Genomic DNA, 16,569 nt, shown 5'->3' with positions numbered 1-16,569 from the left:
AGTTCCCTGGCTCTCCGGTCCACCCTGGATAAGAAGCCCTGTGATGTAGGATGCTTGGCCAAATGTTACCTGCATGCGTACGAAGTACGAAACGCAAAAGATAAACAATAGACTAATACACCTGTGTTTTTAAATGATGGTGGATTTTAAAGATGAAGAATACAGATATCGATTCGATGGAAATATTAGCATTTTTGTCTTGATTATGTATTTTAAAATTTTCTTTTAAGCTTTGGCATCTATATCTCTCTCTCATTGTGTTTAGTATTAAAATATTAAATGACGTACATGATTTAGCAGAGTTATATTCCGTTTGTGCACAGTGTATTTTCACTACAGTTATCTATTTCAAATGTTTATCAGAATGTTTTTTACAACCACTCCGCCCCCCCCCCACAAAAAGGACTTAAACGTGTGTACATTCATGTAATAAGAAATAATAAGCATTTCCATGAATAGCGATTTCCATTCATAATGAAAATGTTTTGACTAATCGTTATTATGGTTTCAATTAAATAATTTTAATTTGTAAATTAATTTTCGTCTTTCCTTGGGATAGCGATTGGTACGGGGAGAACTATTTTCAAAGAATCACAATGCATACTATTATGATGACCCCGATTTACTCTGACCTCTTTATCCGGTGAGAACTATATAAGCGACGATTGGAAACGAACTCTTAACCTCGAAAAATAGAGTAATATACAATCTCATCTACTTGCTTAATCTTCATTCTTAACTTAAATGTTTCATGAATCATTTAGGTTTTAGAAAAAGGTGATACCTGGAGTGTCGAATCGCTTTTATCAGGGTCAGGTATCCAGGATGACAGTCCATGTAACCTAGCTTGGCTAGGACCATGTTGGTTGTCTTTCTGAGATGACGCAGTTAGACTAGAATCATCAATCCAACCACCTTCAAGACCCATGGGTATCAGACAATGTCCTGTTTTTAGTGACCCGAAAGAAGAAGAAGAAAAAAAAAAGAAAAAGAAAAAGAAGAAGAAAAAAGAAGAGAAAAGAAGAAGAAGAAGAAGAAAAATGATATTTAGTAAATTTTCCGTAACATAAGAAACGCATTCGGGCTCAAGCAGGACAACAGAATGGAAAACATTTTCACCCAAACACTTTCACCTCCTAACTTCATCTCATGTCCTACCAAAACTTGATTTGAGTATTCTGATTTCTATGTTCTTTTGCCTTTAATTCCGCCAAATCTCATGCAACAGGCGCCTGACAGAAAATTAGAAGTGTCTATATAAGGTAGATTAAAAATTGAATGATCAAAATTCTTTATTATTTTGCTGATGACGCCGTACTCACCATCTCCCAGGGCGGTTCGCAGCTCAAGCTTAAATCCATCTGCGATTCCATTCCTATCAGTGGTAAACCGAATCCATGCTCTCTCCGACCAGACCGTGAAATCGGACGGTACGGCACGACCGTTGATCGCCTGGACGACACTGTCTGTGTCGTTGGGAAATGCCCCATTACCTACGACGAGGATGTCGCCCTCGTCGACGAGGTCGAACTCGATGAAATGGAGAAGTACGCCAAAACCCGAAGGAACCGTTATATGCCAGAGGATGAAGGCGTTTTTCTCATACGGCATGGGGTAGTTTGGAGAGGTCAACGTGTAGACGTCGGGCTCTTCCAAAATAATTGGTTCTTTATTTTTTTTTGAGAAAAGGGGAAAAAATATAAAAATTTATAATCTAATTTTATGGACAATTCTTTTTCCACAGTTGAATTGAAAATAATTTGAATTAACCAGTCCAACCAATTTGGGGCAGTATTTTACCCAATGCGGGAAGCATATTGCCCAGTAAGGTTAACATAAGCAGCAATTACTTAAGAATGCGCAAAATTTTCATCACACTGGATTAATAAAAATACCCAAAATAAATGCCTAATGTTGGTTGGACACAATTACCCTCATGGAGCATTTTTACCCAATGTTTTTAGAGTGTATTATCAATAGATTTTAATCATATTTTCCCCCTTATGTTTATACGTGTTTATACATGGGTTTTAACTTTTATCTATACATGTACTTATTCCTAAAATAATAATAATAATAATATTTGAAATTTATATAGCGCATAATAGTCAGAAGACTCTCTATGCGCTTTACAAAATATATTCAATAACTAATACATTAAATCTTATCTGAATTATACAATAAACCTAAACCTTAATCCTAAAATACTACTAAACGCATTATGCTTAATATTCTCGCTGAAATCATACTTGGACTTGTACATGTACTTATATTTATATTCGTATTTATACTTATACTTACTTTTATAAGTCATCATAGCCTTATTAAACCGTGACTTAGACTTGTACTTAAAATTTGGGTTCACGTGTGTAGTACTTACTTGTTATAGCTGTCAGTTCCATCTTAAACCCTCGTCCCGAATCACTTGGATCGGTTTCGAAGAACACATTCATGGCATTGGTGGTACTCGTAAAGACTGGATGAGTATCTGATGAAATTCGACCACTCCATGCTCCTAAACCGGTACCACCTTCAGAAACAAAGAGGTGACATCTAGCGAGATAAGTATTGTCTTAACATGATTGAAACCGTGACCTTGAAAAGAGGGGATACTATTACTTTTGCTTATCATTCGTTTATATCAACGAGCGCAAGTACCCAACGTACATACACACACAAACACTAATGTTAAATGGCAGTGATCTATGGTAAATGTATTAAAGGTAGTATATCATATGCATGTTTACCTGTGTGCATTTTAATTAGTTGAAATTGGATATGTACATGTACTAAGGAATGTATAAATGCCTTATATTTCATTAGCATCCGGAAAGCACGGCAACACACACACACATAACCACCCCACACTTACAGACACACAAATACTTTTTTGTAAATGAGAGGATTGTGTTAGATGTAGAAGTAGTATGGTGTACAAGGGCTCACATGCTAACGGATAGGTACCAGGGGATTTATGAATGCTTAGTTATTAACATCAAAGAGATTGAAGGTACAAACACACACACACACACACACACACACACATCCCATCCGCTGCTCACAAACATTATTGTAAAATGACATGGATCTTTAATAGAAGTAGTATGATATATAAATACACGTTTGTGTGAGATATGTGGATTGAGAACGGATGTGCACTAATAGATGTATAAAAACCATATTATTCATTATAATAAAAAAGGTTTTTAAAGCACATACACAAACATCATCTCTCTCTCTCTCTCTCTCACACATACATGCACACACACCCCCACACACAAGCATCCCTTTCACACACTTGAAAAGGTTCTTAAAACACACACTCACACACAAAGTCTTTACACGCACATACCCGCACACCTCCTCTATGATAAATTGATATGGATCTTCGGTAGATGTAGAAGTATTATGGTATACAAAGGGGTGCATATACAATCATGTAGCAAAGGATATAATATACATCCCATATATTTCATTAGCATCCAGAGGTATTAAAATCACACACACGCGCGCTTGCAGACACGCACAACCTATGAATACACCCCTATGTACACCCCACACAAACTTACATACACCCCTACATACACACACATCCATGCAAGTGCCATCAGACATATAGAGTAAATTCTATAGGGTGCCAGACCACTCCTTAATAATTAAAGTGAGCATTTGAAATTCGGTGGGAAAGACAGGAAGGAAAAGTAACTTAACGTGATTGGTCTGATAAACGCACAACCTATGAATACACCCCTATGTACACCCCACACAAACTAACATACACACCTACATACACACACCCACATACTCACTCATCCATGCAAGTGCCATCAGACATATATAGTAAACAAATATATCAGGCTTTGAGAAAGTATAGTGAAATTATTTATCCGAGGTTGGTCTGGCAATTACTATTTTTCCCGAGGGGCGAAAATATCGTAGTTTTGCCAGTCCAACCGAGGATTAATAATTCCCACTATGCTTTTGAATTAAAAGCCTGATATATTTGTTTTATATCCTACTTTTAATAATTTATAACCAAAATCTATGCGCTTAGCTTGCAAAGTCCGGTTACTTGCCTTGAATTACCTACTTTTCTCCGAGCCACCGCGCTCAGTGGAACGCAGATGAGTGCCTGCGCCGACGCATCGCGGGACTTGCCCGGGAGAGAGAGCTCGCTGGCCGGTGCGCCCGAGAGTTTAGCTAAATATCCCGTTTTCTGACATAGTGACGTCAGAATATTGGTATAGCGAAAAATATATCGAGGTCTGACGTCATGCAACATCATAGTTGAAATATATTCGGTCACATGATGCTACTTGAACCAATCACTATACAAGATTCAATCTATGTAGGATATACTAAATTCTATAGGGTGCCAGACCACCCCTTACTAATTAAAGTGAGCTTTTGAAATTCGGTGGGAAAGACAGGAAGGAAAAGTAACTTAACGTGATTGGTCTGATAAAGGGTTTGTACTTCAATTCTTTTTAATTAGACCTCAATCTCTGATATATTCTTTAAATCTATGTTAAACACGCGATCCATAATACAATAAAACTATTTATTCATCTTTCTGATCCCTAATGAATAAAAAGGGTGCAACGCTCGGTGCTCCCCATCAATATATTTGGTTATAATCTGTTTATTTTTTTAGTATTATTATTTTGTTTGTTTGTTGCAGATGATAATTGAAAAAAATAATGCTATCATATCAATATGACCTTGCACTTTGGTATGTCAGTAATTTATTGATTCTGTACCAATGTTAAAAAAAGCTAAATATGCTCCCAGGCAGCGTGCTATCAAATAGTGATTAAAAAACAACTTTTGCTAATAAATTGTATTACATCCATGTATGATCAAGTCAAAGCATTTTAGATTATTGGTATCAGATTCGGTATCAAAGGGCATCTCCATCCCGCGGCGCCTAGATAATTAGGCTTTTCTCTGATGGTTTCATACCTATCAAAAGCGTTATAATGTGGAGTAGTAAAGTGAATGTTTATTACAAATGATGCTAGTATATTCAATTAAAAAAGACACAATATATATCATGTTTTAAAGTAATATATGAAAAGGAATATTAAATGAGATAAAAGACACTTAAATTTCTCCTCAACAATGATTTAAAAAAATTGAACATATAAGTATATTATTTAGATCGATAATTATTATAAACAGATACCTTCATTAAAGTAATATCAATCTGCCACACCATACACTCTCATGAATCACTTAAATTTTATAAATTGGCATTTCTACCCGAATCTAACGTTCATTATTTATTTTTTTATATTATCAATCACAAGAGACCCCTTCCGCCATTCTCTTGATGGGTTAATTGGGTGGTTGATTTATTGATTTCATTCGCCGGGTATGACAGGACAAGGAAAAATGTAAGATAACACATTATTATTATAATCATTATTATTATCATCATTATTATTATTATGTTAACTGTGCTCTTTCCTCGTGTATTATTGGAGAAGAAACTACATATCATTTCAGTTAATATTCCCTACAGGCCTGACAGGTATTAGATATTAAGGTAGCTGATGAGCTAACAATTCAACATGTACACCTACTGCTCTATAAAGATTTATGTCACAATTGGCTTTCCGTAGTTGAACCACAGAATGTACACCCGAGTTCAGAATACGGGCCTATGTTATTGCCATTACCTTGATTGAAAAAAAGACCATTTCCCACTAAAAGGCCATCGTTGTCAAAAGGCATATCAAAATCCAGAAAGCGGTTGCGGATGACGTAGCCCTTTGGAGCGGCAACGTGCCAGACTTGTTGATAGTTGTTAGGGTACGAATGAGGGTAATGCGAGGAGGTGAGGATCACTGATTCTTCGGCCGGTACGAAGAGGGGAGCAATGTTCTCTGAAATAGCAATAATACGAATCCTGCATTAATATTTACGTTTAAGCAACATTTTTATCAAACATACGAGAATAGAAACAATAACCATAAACTCTTCAAAACCCACTTAAGGCAAAGGTTTTAACCAAGCTATTAATTTATTGTAGATTGGTCATCCATAATTAATTAATGTTGTTGACGTTTAAGGGTAGAATTAACCTATTTCCACAGTTTCAGATTTATATGTTAATATTATGTCCGTGAGGCGTAGCAAAAGCCTTTACAGGTCGTTATTATATAAAAATGTCATTACTACTATTACTACTATTATTACTACTATTATTACTACTTCTACTTCTACTATTAGTAGCAGTAGTAGTAGTAGTAATAGTAGTATATTCATGGTTCATTTATTTCAGTAACAACAATACACATGCGACAGCCAATGGCTGAAAAACAAGTGTTTACAAAGTTTCATAAAATCATAATTCATATATGTATGATATTATATATATATTCATAGATAATTTATAATACACCTGTAGTTCACAAAATACATGTATTAGAGCTGGTAAGATTTAAGAAAAATCGTTGATATGAGTCATAATTTGAAACTGAATAACGGAAGGTAATTACAGTTATTATCTTTGAATTTAATAATGTATTCTAAATATAACCTAGTAGTATAGTTGTATATATGAAAAGTAGTAATAGTAGTAGTAGTAATAGAAGAAATAGTAATGTATTGTCCATTTCCATTTGAATTGAAATATATATATATATTACCAGGTTTAGGAATAGCCTTGACCTCAGCCAAAATACTACCGTTCACCGCATCGGTATAACTAGCAACTAGAATAGTCATTCGGTGGGAATCTGATATCATGTCCAGGGGCTCTTCGTGGCCGCTTATTCCGAACCTGAAGGCCTCCAGATCAAAGAAATCCAGGCCGATTCCAACCACGAAGTACTGCAGTCCCACGTGGAAGTTCATGTCTATGAATCGAATTCTGAAGACGGAGTCCTTGGGTCCCTCGAAGGTCCAGTTGGCTGATAAGAAAAATCTCCAGGTGGATGTGTAAACAACGGGAGGATGAAAGAGCATCGGTTCGTCCAGTGATAATCGATAATTAGCTATAAAAAAAGAAAACACAGTTTGTCATGATTGGAAAATATCGAAGTACCATTATGATACCGTCTGACTACACATTAATTTTGAAAGTCCGTGAGCAAGGCATTTAATCGACATTGCTCTTATATCCTGCATTCAAATAAATGTAAATGGTATATGCATTTTATTCCATTGCACTTTGCGATTTGAATAACTAAGCACAGTTACTAAACAGAACAAAAATGGGAAATTAATACATGTACCAGGCATTCAAAACATGTGCGATCACTGCGTTCATACATTGTATACGCACATATATTTGCACGCTGTTAAACGGGCGATAAATTTCGCCCAGCAGGCATGCGCACGCCTGCGCTTTATCCAATCAGAGGCCTAGAATATCAACATATCACTATACATAGGAAATTATACACAATATAAACAAAGACAACTAATTACGTGTGACGAATGATATCTGCATGGTGTATCCCGAGAGAACATTGGTGTAGTCACTGACAAACAATATCCAGAGCCATCTTGTTTCAGACTCATGGTAAGCTGTTATGTGTCGTTTATCTCCGGTCAGCGTCTCCCGGATCGCATCCCGTCGACCTACCTCCTTCCCCTCGCCGATGTATAGGATGTCGAACCTTTATAATTTTAATCGATTTTATTACAGAATGCTGAATATATATTGTAATTCAAAGACGTTTGTTTCATTAACTGATGACGATATCATCACCAAGAATAATAATTACAAAAAACATTCATACGAGGCGAAATGAAGTTGCTTTGGGATTATGAATTAAGAGTATAAAACATAAATAGGCGCATTTCTTATTCATTTAAATTAATTAACATTAATATCACCTCAACAAATTGACGTTTGGTGACTTGAGGTCATGTTTCAGGTGTATGCCATTACTGCATGATATTAACATTCCGAAGTCACCAAATAACACCTAACAATACACTAAAATCAAATATTTTGTATATCAAATTGTAGTTAGGAGGTAAAATAGGCCTGTCATTAACTATAATATAGGCCTATAGGCTAACTATGAACCCAATGGATAAACGGTATGGTTTAGACACAACTAAAGAAATCAAATACAAGTCTCACGTGCGAGCTCTGATTGATCAAAAATCAAGTTGCGATTGAATTTCGGAGTTGTATTTAATTGCAACTCTTTCGTCAACTAGTCATGATTAGTTCTTTAAGATCAATGTAGGCCTACACTCTCTCCCATTTGTGACTCCATAATTTTGAGTATTTTAAGAATCATAACTGTCTGTAAGAAGGGGAAGCGAAATATAAGTAATCAACTTTGAATTGGTTGATATTTGTGTACGATGTAGGTTTCGACACAATCGCTGATTTCAGCAATGCCGAAATAAAATTTAAAGAACATCACAATGTCCAGTTACATGGGTATTGAAAGTTCCAAATACTGGATGTTGGGACGTCGTGGTCTACTGGTTATGACTCTCGTCTTTTCGTCTGAGGGACGTGGGTTCGATTCCCAGCCATAAAGTGTTTTCCTTCAGCAAGACATTTTACCCACATTATACTGCACTCAGCCTAGGTGATGTGAACGAGTACCCGCGGTAGGAAGGAATTCCTCGAATACTTGAGCGCCTATACATGTATAGGCAACGCAGCTAAAGTCTGGGTAATCATAGCAGCGCTTTGTATCTTCAGACAAAGGCGCTTTATGAATCCGACTTTTATTATTATGATTAAATAAATTTTATCTCATCTATTCCTATTCCTATAATATATAAAATACTTACCCCCTTTGAGTATCAAGTGTCAACACCCGGACGAGAATGTAATAATCTTCTGGCGCTTCAATGACATAGGAAACCAGAGTATTGGGTAAATAATTGTCTGGGTAGTTGGGTGATTGTAAAAACAAACGTCCATCTGTTTGATTCCGTATTTCTTCGGGAAGAAAATCTACCATCTCCACTAGAAGAGATAAAAATGGAGAAAAGGTCATGTTTCAGTTCCACTTGGTTAAAACATTGTCGAGTGTATAGGAAAGGAGAAATAGAAATGGGAAATAGATAAAAGGTCAAGTCTATCCCAACAAAAAGGTAAGTTGAATAAAGTTGTACACTTCTCAGATTAATGGGTGACACTATGTTCCATCACGTGATTTACCTACTCTTCACCAATCAAAGGAAGATTCCTAATATTCGGAATAAATTCGAAATGATATTTTCTAGCTATATAAGCTATTCCTTACAGCTCATACCCGTTGATTAAATCTCCCAACCTCCGTGCCATCCGACCCACCACACATTCCTATCAATGAAAGTCTTTGTTAGGATTTATAAAGGTGAATTATAGTATTGAAACATAACATTATGAAAAGCCACGAATCAAAGTGGAATGCAATATTCACCAAACGCAGTTGCTCAGGACGGCAAACAAAATAAGATATTCATTCGAATAAAGTGTGACTTAAGAATGGTCAGAACATGCTGAGGGAAAATATAAGATGAAGATTGGGTCGGTTAGAAAGCCCCCGCACATTATCCAAATGAAAAAAAAATAAGTGTGTTTCATGAAATCTCGGAAGCCATTGAAGAATGATATGACAATGATGAATGTGTACTTTCTAGCGGATTCGCAGGCATAGGTGTGATGAAATATATGGTATCTTAATCTATGGTAACTTAATAAAAAAATCGGACAGGTTGGAATAATTTCTCCTTGACGTCTTGCCCGCTGATCAAACAACCGTTGTATTTCGTTCATCGTACATAATTTTCATGATCGTTCTTCTTGGAAATGGAAGTCAATCGAAAGCACAATGATTTCACACGATTTTGAAGGTTATTCAGCCGATCCAGGTTTGTAAACCCTAATTATAATTTCTCAGTTGTTTCAGTCGCAATCTACCGGAACATGCATTTCACGAGTGCTGAAACGGCAAAATTATAATTTTATAAAGCAATTGTTTTTTATGGTTAGAATAGAAGGTTAATTTTTATACCAAAAGCTTTAGTCTATAAAATTGTTAGTTCCGCTGAACTAAGTCGGCTAGGGACTACACTGCATGGGGAAGTAAGAAATTGTTAAATAAATCTGCAAAAAAGACAGTTATTCCTGTATAGTTGATGTTATATTTTTTTTCAAAATACCTTTGCCAATGACTTCAATTGAGAATCCGGAAAAACCGAAAGCGGAATCGGATACAAATTCCACCCATGCTGTCCGATGCCGGGTATTGATATCCGACGGAAGTGAAACCCCAGAGACTGTGATCAACCGAGTCTCTTCGAGTCCTGAAACATTTCCGAAACCGATCTTGATGTAGTCGTAGGCTGGTTCCAGGTCAAAATGGCTGAAAAACAAGACTACACTTTGGCCCTCTGCAACGCCGATCAGCCATGTTAGACGGATGTTTGTGGTATAGTTGTCTGGGTAGTCTGGGGATGTGATGTTCACAGACCCGTTGACTGGCACATCGATGTCCACGATTCTTTTACCTGAGACACACGTAAAGACATTAAAATGGCATGAGCTGTGCACTGTTTGTTTTATCTGTATTGAAATAATTGTAGGTAACAGATTTGCCCTTTGCAGCAGTCGTAGCCAAGTAAAGGTAAATAATGAAGAAATTTACAAAATAATGTGTGTCTTGGTCTGTAGTAGGTATATGTACGTACGTACTTTAGCCAAAGGCCCCTATTCAGAACTTTATAGCTTTATTGAATTGTCCCCCAAGAACAACAATTATGGAGTTCACTTTTTCTGACATTTATTAGATGAGATGCCGATTTAGTTTCGGCTTTCAACCAATAATTGGCTAGGGGATACACTAATTGAAATGTGTCTATTTACTGATCTTTCCTATTATGCAATTCGCAGAACTTTGAAAATATGAAGATATATGAAATTGATCGTCGAAAGACGAAATATGAAATTGAATCTCATTCATTTTATTCCTATGGTACTTTTTTGTATGAACTACGCCAAGAAATCAATATAAAACGTATTAGGCTAGGGTTCAAGGCGGCGCCAATACGGCAATTTCCCTCCTGTCTGTAATAAGATTTGTCGTATATAAACCTTTACAGCAGTTCACGCTTTACTTTGGGTTAAGTAACCCATTGATTGCTCCCATTGTTGCCAGATAGACAAATGTTTTCTTTCAAAATTCATTCCGGAATTGAAAAAATACCGGCATATTGAGGTTTAAGTCTCGATGTCTGCAAAAATGATGACCCCATTCAATCAAGTATTATTGTATACGGTACAACCTTTGGCGTCTTTGAAATCTAAAAGAAATACGACGTGTTTGATACCAGTTTTAAAATGCAGAATAAAGGTTGAGTAAGGTATTTTGTATGTGTTTCTTTTTTTTTTCTTTCAGGCAAAATACGCTGGATGGTTGTATTACAATATCGATTCGGGCTTATGCATAATTATGTGTAACCAAATTGAAAAGGTTGGAATATGCATACTGAATTCTTGAATTGAATTAAATTGAAGGTTTTATTATCATTTCATCGCAGCCAGTGGCTGAATTGAGAAAGATTTGCAGAGTAAAAACATAATATATAAACACAAACAGTGAAATATTTAATGAAAACATAAGCCTACTTCAACAATGAAAGTATACAGATATTTTAGATAGAAACGTTCAATAACAAATTAATATTCTAGTAAAATATGAAAACACGAAATTAATGATTAAACCAGAAAAAAGGATAGAATATAAAAATTTGCTTATTACTGCTTCTTCCTTCCTGGCAGGCATAAAAGAAGAGTTTGCGTGAATAGGATTTCTTACGCTTGACTCACGTATTGACTTGACATAAGATATATTTTGATTTTGATTTTTTTTTTGCCTCACAACACCATCCTCATTAGGCCTTCGTCTGTGAGAAGAAAATGAAGGCTGTCATTTAAAGTCACTTTTAGTAACTAACTTTTTGGATCACGTCAGGATAATAATGGCTGCAGAAATACTATTATTTGTGTTCCCAAGATTTTTACATTTTAGCGAATTTTTTTTTTTTTCTAATAAAAACAAGTCATTTATCTGTATGAGAAAGAAAGATGAAAGCGTCCATTTTTTTTTCCTTGTAACATTTTGTGCGTCATTTCTTTCATTTCTTGGGCATTAGTTCTTTTTCAAATAGTTTGATAATGTAATAGTTTTTTCTTTTCGTCGATTTTCTACCTTATATCAGCGAACTGGATTAATCTGTAGACCAAGTTTCCCTGCATCACTTAGCTATTTGTCTTTCATTGATTTAAACACTCTCTTTTCATTTTTACGCTTTATATAAATAACCCTTTCCCCGACTTTTGAGTTTGCATGAAAAATTAAGGCAAAGCTGGATTGGAGGCGAAAGGGCAAGTAATGTGTAAAAAGAAAAGTGGATGTACAAGTTATCACAAATTGATATGGGTCTGTCCGAAACAATACTCAGGATTTCATATTTCTTAAGAGCACTGTTACAAGAGAAACAGGCAGATGACCATTCGCTTTATAAATCTATGTCTAAAAAACGAAAAAAAAAAATAAATTACAAGACAAAAAATGTAAAGAAATCTACCCATGTAATATATTATTTCATTACTTTATTTGTTGAAGTTATATTACGTATTGGAAATGAAATGAAACAAAATAAAAACTGAATATAAAGCACACTGATTTAGTCATGTGATGATTTATATTTTCCGACTATAAATATTATCAAACTATTTGCATCAACGCCTATTCGCCTCCCAGGCTCTAAGCAAGGCAAGTCCGTTGGGACAACGCCTCCGCCACGCCCGATTATAGTACAGTTTGCCTTCATGGAAGATCGTAATCGCCTGCTGGAATCCTTAAAAAAAACCACAGCAAACGCCCTACAGTGCCTGCGGATACTGATCACCAACCTGGTCAACAAGCCCTGCAACAACCTCAACAGAATCTTTAACCGCCGCAAGTATACGTACCTACCAATCGTTACGATCGCATTACGATTCGCATGGATTTCCCCCCAGAAATGAAACGAGAACGTGGCCGTCTGGCGTCAATCGCGTACAAGATAAGAAAAGAAAAGCAGCTTTCTACGAGGATTCGCATAGATGGGGTCCATCCATCTACAGACCAGCAAGAGAGCACTGAATAGATCACTCCGTTATTTCACTAGCCTTAATTCTTGACTTATGAATGTGACAGAATAATGCGCATTCCCTCGATCCAATTTTTTACCTTCGCAAATTCAATCTAAAGTAATGCCATTGTTCTTTTAAGCTGAACTGGTTTTCAAATAAAATTTAGTTTGTCTTTGTCTACAAAAAACATTTTATCTGCACTCTCTCATTTTAGTGTAGGACAATGTGCATTGAATAATTTGCTATATCCATGTGTTTCACACGTTTGGAAAAAAAGATATGCCCAGCTCTCACGTTTATTTCTTCCAAAATTTCCTTTCAATTCCTATTTTATCAAAGTATAAAATGTCATTGCTCACGAATATATTTTTTATTGGATGTTCCGTAATACACATGATTAGAGACATTATGGTCATGTTCTCGTCGTAACGCATGTTTTAACATGCGATAGGTCCATGTAAATGAACTTTATGCTGGTTGGTGCAGATTCTAAAAAGCATATTAGTTCGCACGTTTTTTTTTTGGTGATCATGAACAATAACACACGTACATAGATAGATAATCTCTTGGGTCATCAAGAGAAGTCACGCGGATATGTTTTTTCCTCCTTAGGCGACCAATATAGGTTGATTAGACATGCTATATGATAATTGGTATGTTTTGAGAGCAATCTATATACATGTCTATAGATATGAGCTTAGATATTCAAGGTTACACATTAATTAATTAATCAATTAATGATTAGACATTGTAAAAATGCTTGGATACAGTTTTGTAGTGTAAGCTTTTTGCTGATATTAGTATGTATATGTTTTCCTTGGGTGAGCAATGATAGACGTAATGTATACATGGTTTGACATGTTTTATTATTAACATGACAACGTTTCTCGATAATTGACACCACTTTCCCACTTTCAGTGCAGAACAGGTTTGTGTATTTTCCTACACTGACAAAAATTTGCTCCAGATATTTAATTTTTCACTCACTTCTACTTGCTTCAAAATCTTTTCTCATTTCACTAAAAGAAATAAATAACTGTATTTGATCTTAACATTTTTTTTAGATGACCAATAGTATCATGAGTAGATATGTATTTGAACCATTTTTGGATGACAAATTATGACCGCGCTCACTAGCGTACCTACGGGGGGTTTTGTATTGAAGACCTTTTTTTTTTTTTTTTTTTTTTTTTGCTTGTCAAATTTTTTGGCGGCCGATTTTGCCCCCCCTGTGGAAAATCCTAGGTACGCCACTGACCGCGCTTCATGAAGGTTTATATTGATCTCTGTTGAATACATTCATGTAGGCTTATACTTGTTCATAAAGTATATAATATAAGCCTCTAATCCAATGCCTTTTAAGGACAAGTCCACCCCGACAAATAGTTTATTTACATAAAGAGAGAAAAATCCAACAAACATAACACTGAAAATTTCATCAAAATCGGATGTAAAATAAGAAAATTATGAGATTTTAAAGTTTCGCTTAATTTCACAAAACAGTAATATGCACATCCTGGTTGGTAAACAGGTGAATGAATTATGAAATATTCTAATTTTCTCCTTATTATCAAGTAAAAGAACGATCAATTCCTTCCTGAACATGTGACATTAGCATTGTTTAATATTATATGGTTCAGTCAAGTTGGCTCTGATTGTCAAATTAGTAAAAAATGAAATATTGTATAATTCAAACAATAAAAACATAAGAAATAGTGAGTGACATCATCATCTGTCTCATTTGCATGTCTATAAGTTGTTCATACCACTGTTTTGTGAAAAATAAGCGAAACTTTAAAATAAGCGAAACTTCATTATTTTTCATCCGATTTTGAAGAAATTTTCAGCGTTATGCTAGTTTGATTTTTCTCTATTCAAATCAACATTGGAGTGGACTTGACCTTTGTAAGGGAGTGTTCCTGGTCACCTTGGGATGTCCCTACTTCATTTCATCGATCATACATTTTATGTTTACATTATAGTTTATTAATTGGCAATGTTTCGGTATATGTCTGATATTGTTGTACTAAACGCACCACAATAAAATGTCTTGTATTCATAATTTTAGGGAAAGTGGAGTTCTTCATTTTTCATGTATATTTTCAAATTTCGATCTCTCTTTTTTTACATACACCTTGAAGATCTTTAATTAGAATGTCTGATCGACATGTTTTGATAATTCACTATATTCATCTCTTGGTTGTGTTTAATGGCTGTTGCTAGGTCGGGTGATTTTATTTTACTTGTCGGTAATTCGGCACCCGCTGCCCATGATGTGGATTCTATAGCTATGCCTGTAATGCATTTTTGGGGATGTATATATATATATATATATATATATATATATATAATTGCTTACTTATTGCCATTAGCCAAATTTGCATAAACTTGAATACATTGCAAAGGTGATTCATTTAATACAGGCCTAAAGTCAAACTTGTTGAAGTTGTTTAAATCAATTGAACTTAAATCATGGACGGTTTTATTTGTCTATGTTTTTTTATTACATCACCCGTCGACATGTATTCTTAGCAAATGCAAATTCGATTTGGTATTATTATTTTTTGGTGTATAAAGACGCCTTTGATGTCGTTGTACATGCTTGCTTTTGAAAGAGTCTCGAATTTTACTCAGCAATTCAACATTCGATTGTAATACTCGCATATGCTAATATATTCCTAATAACATTGACTCTGAATTCGATTTCTTCATGAATGTTGTTTCTTCTTATCCGAATTTCCCTAAATACCTATGTTATTCTTAGCCCAAGTGGTGATTTATGCTCAATGACATACCTGCATCTCGACTCGATTGCTTTAAGTTATTTATGCCAGTAGAGATTCTTTTTCTTATCCTTTTCTTTCATCATCATGTGTCATTTTTCTCCATTCAGTTTTTTATATTCTCAATTACCTTTTATTCTTGTTTGGTTTCCATACCCCCCCTCTCTCTCTCTCTCTTTCTCTGAATACTGCATGTAGATACTATATTTTCCTTCTTCTCCTATCATATCTTCTTGGTCGCGCAAGTTCTACCCCTTTTCGGTTTTTTCTTCATCGCCAATTTCAACGATGAGAAAATGATTTTGTCTAACTCATGCAATAGGTAGTCCTTACCATTCCAAGGGCTTAGTGACGACAATTTTTTTTCTTACATACACATTTTTATAGTGATCATACATCTCAAACCTCTGCAAATTATAATCTGATCACGAATACCAAAAACATTTCATCCGCAAATTTGGAATTTGATTTTGGTTGACGTAGCATTACCAACTATATTTACTATTAACCAACTTTCTAATATTTTAAAAGATTTTCAAAACAATGCATTTTCCATTCATAATTTGAATATCAGAAAATTAAATAGGCATTTTGATGACTTTCTTTCACTTATAGATACCCCCATGTCTAACCCTTTCTCTTTGATCGGCCTCACGGAAACTTGGCTTAATTATCATG

The 16,569-nt window shown here is 35.2% G+C and overlaps 1 long non-coding RNA gene across 1 annotated transcript; it reads right to left on the bottom strand.

Annotated features, from left to right (window-relative positions):
- Window positions 1-1,593: 1,593 nt before the first annotated feature.
- On the bottom strand, window positions 1,594-5,767 carry LOC135157116 (uncharacterized). The gene is made up of 3 exons (XR_010296151.1): window positions 5,682-5,767; window positions 2,381-2,530; window positions 1,594-1,667 (listed from the first exon to the last, which is right to left on the bottom strand). It is a non-coding gene; the product is annotated as an uncharacterized LOC135157116 (long non-coding RNA).
- Between the last annotated feature and the right edge of the window lie 10,802 nt (window positions 5,768-16,569).

The sequence above is a fragment of the Lytechinus pictus genome, chromosome 16, assembly GCF_037042905.1.
Source record: "Lytechinus pictus isolate F3 Inbred chromosome 16, Lp3.0, whole genome shotgun sequence".
Taxonomy (NCBI): domain Eukaryota; kingdom Metazoa; phylum Echinodermata; class Echinoidea; order Temnopleuroida; family Toxopneustidae; genus Lytechinus; species Lytechinus pictus.
The sequence above is the reverse complement of the archived record's forward strand: the minus strand, read 5'-3'. Positions and strand labels throughout refer to the sequence as shown.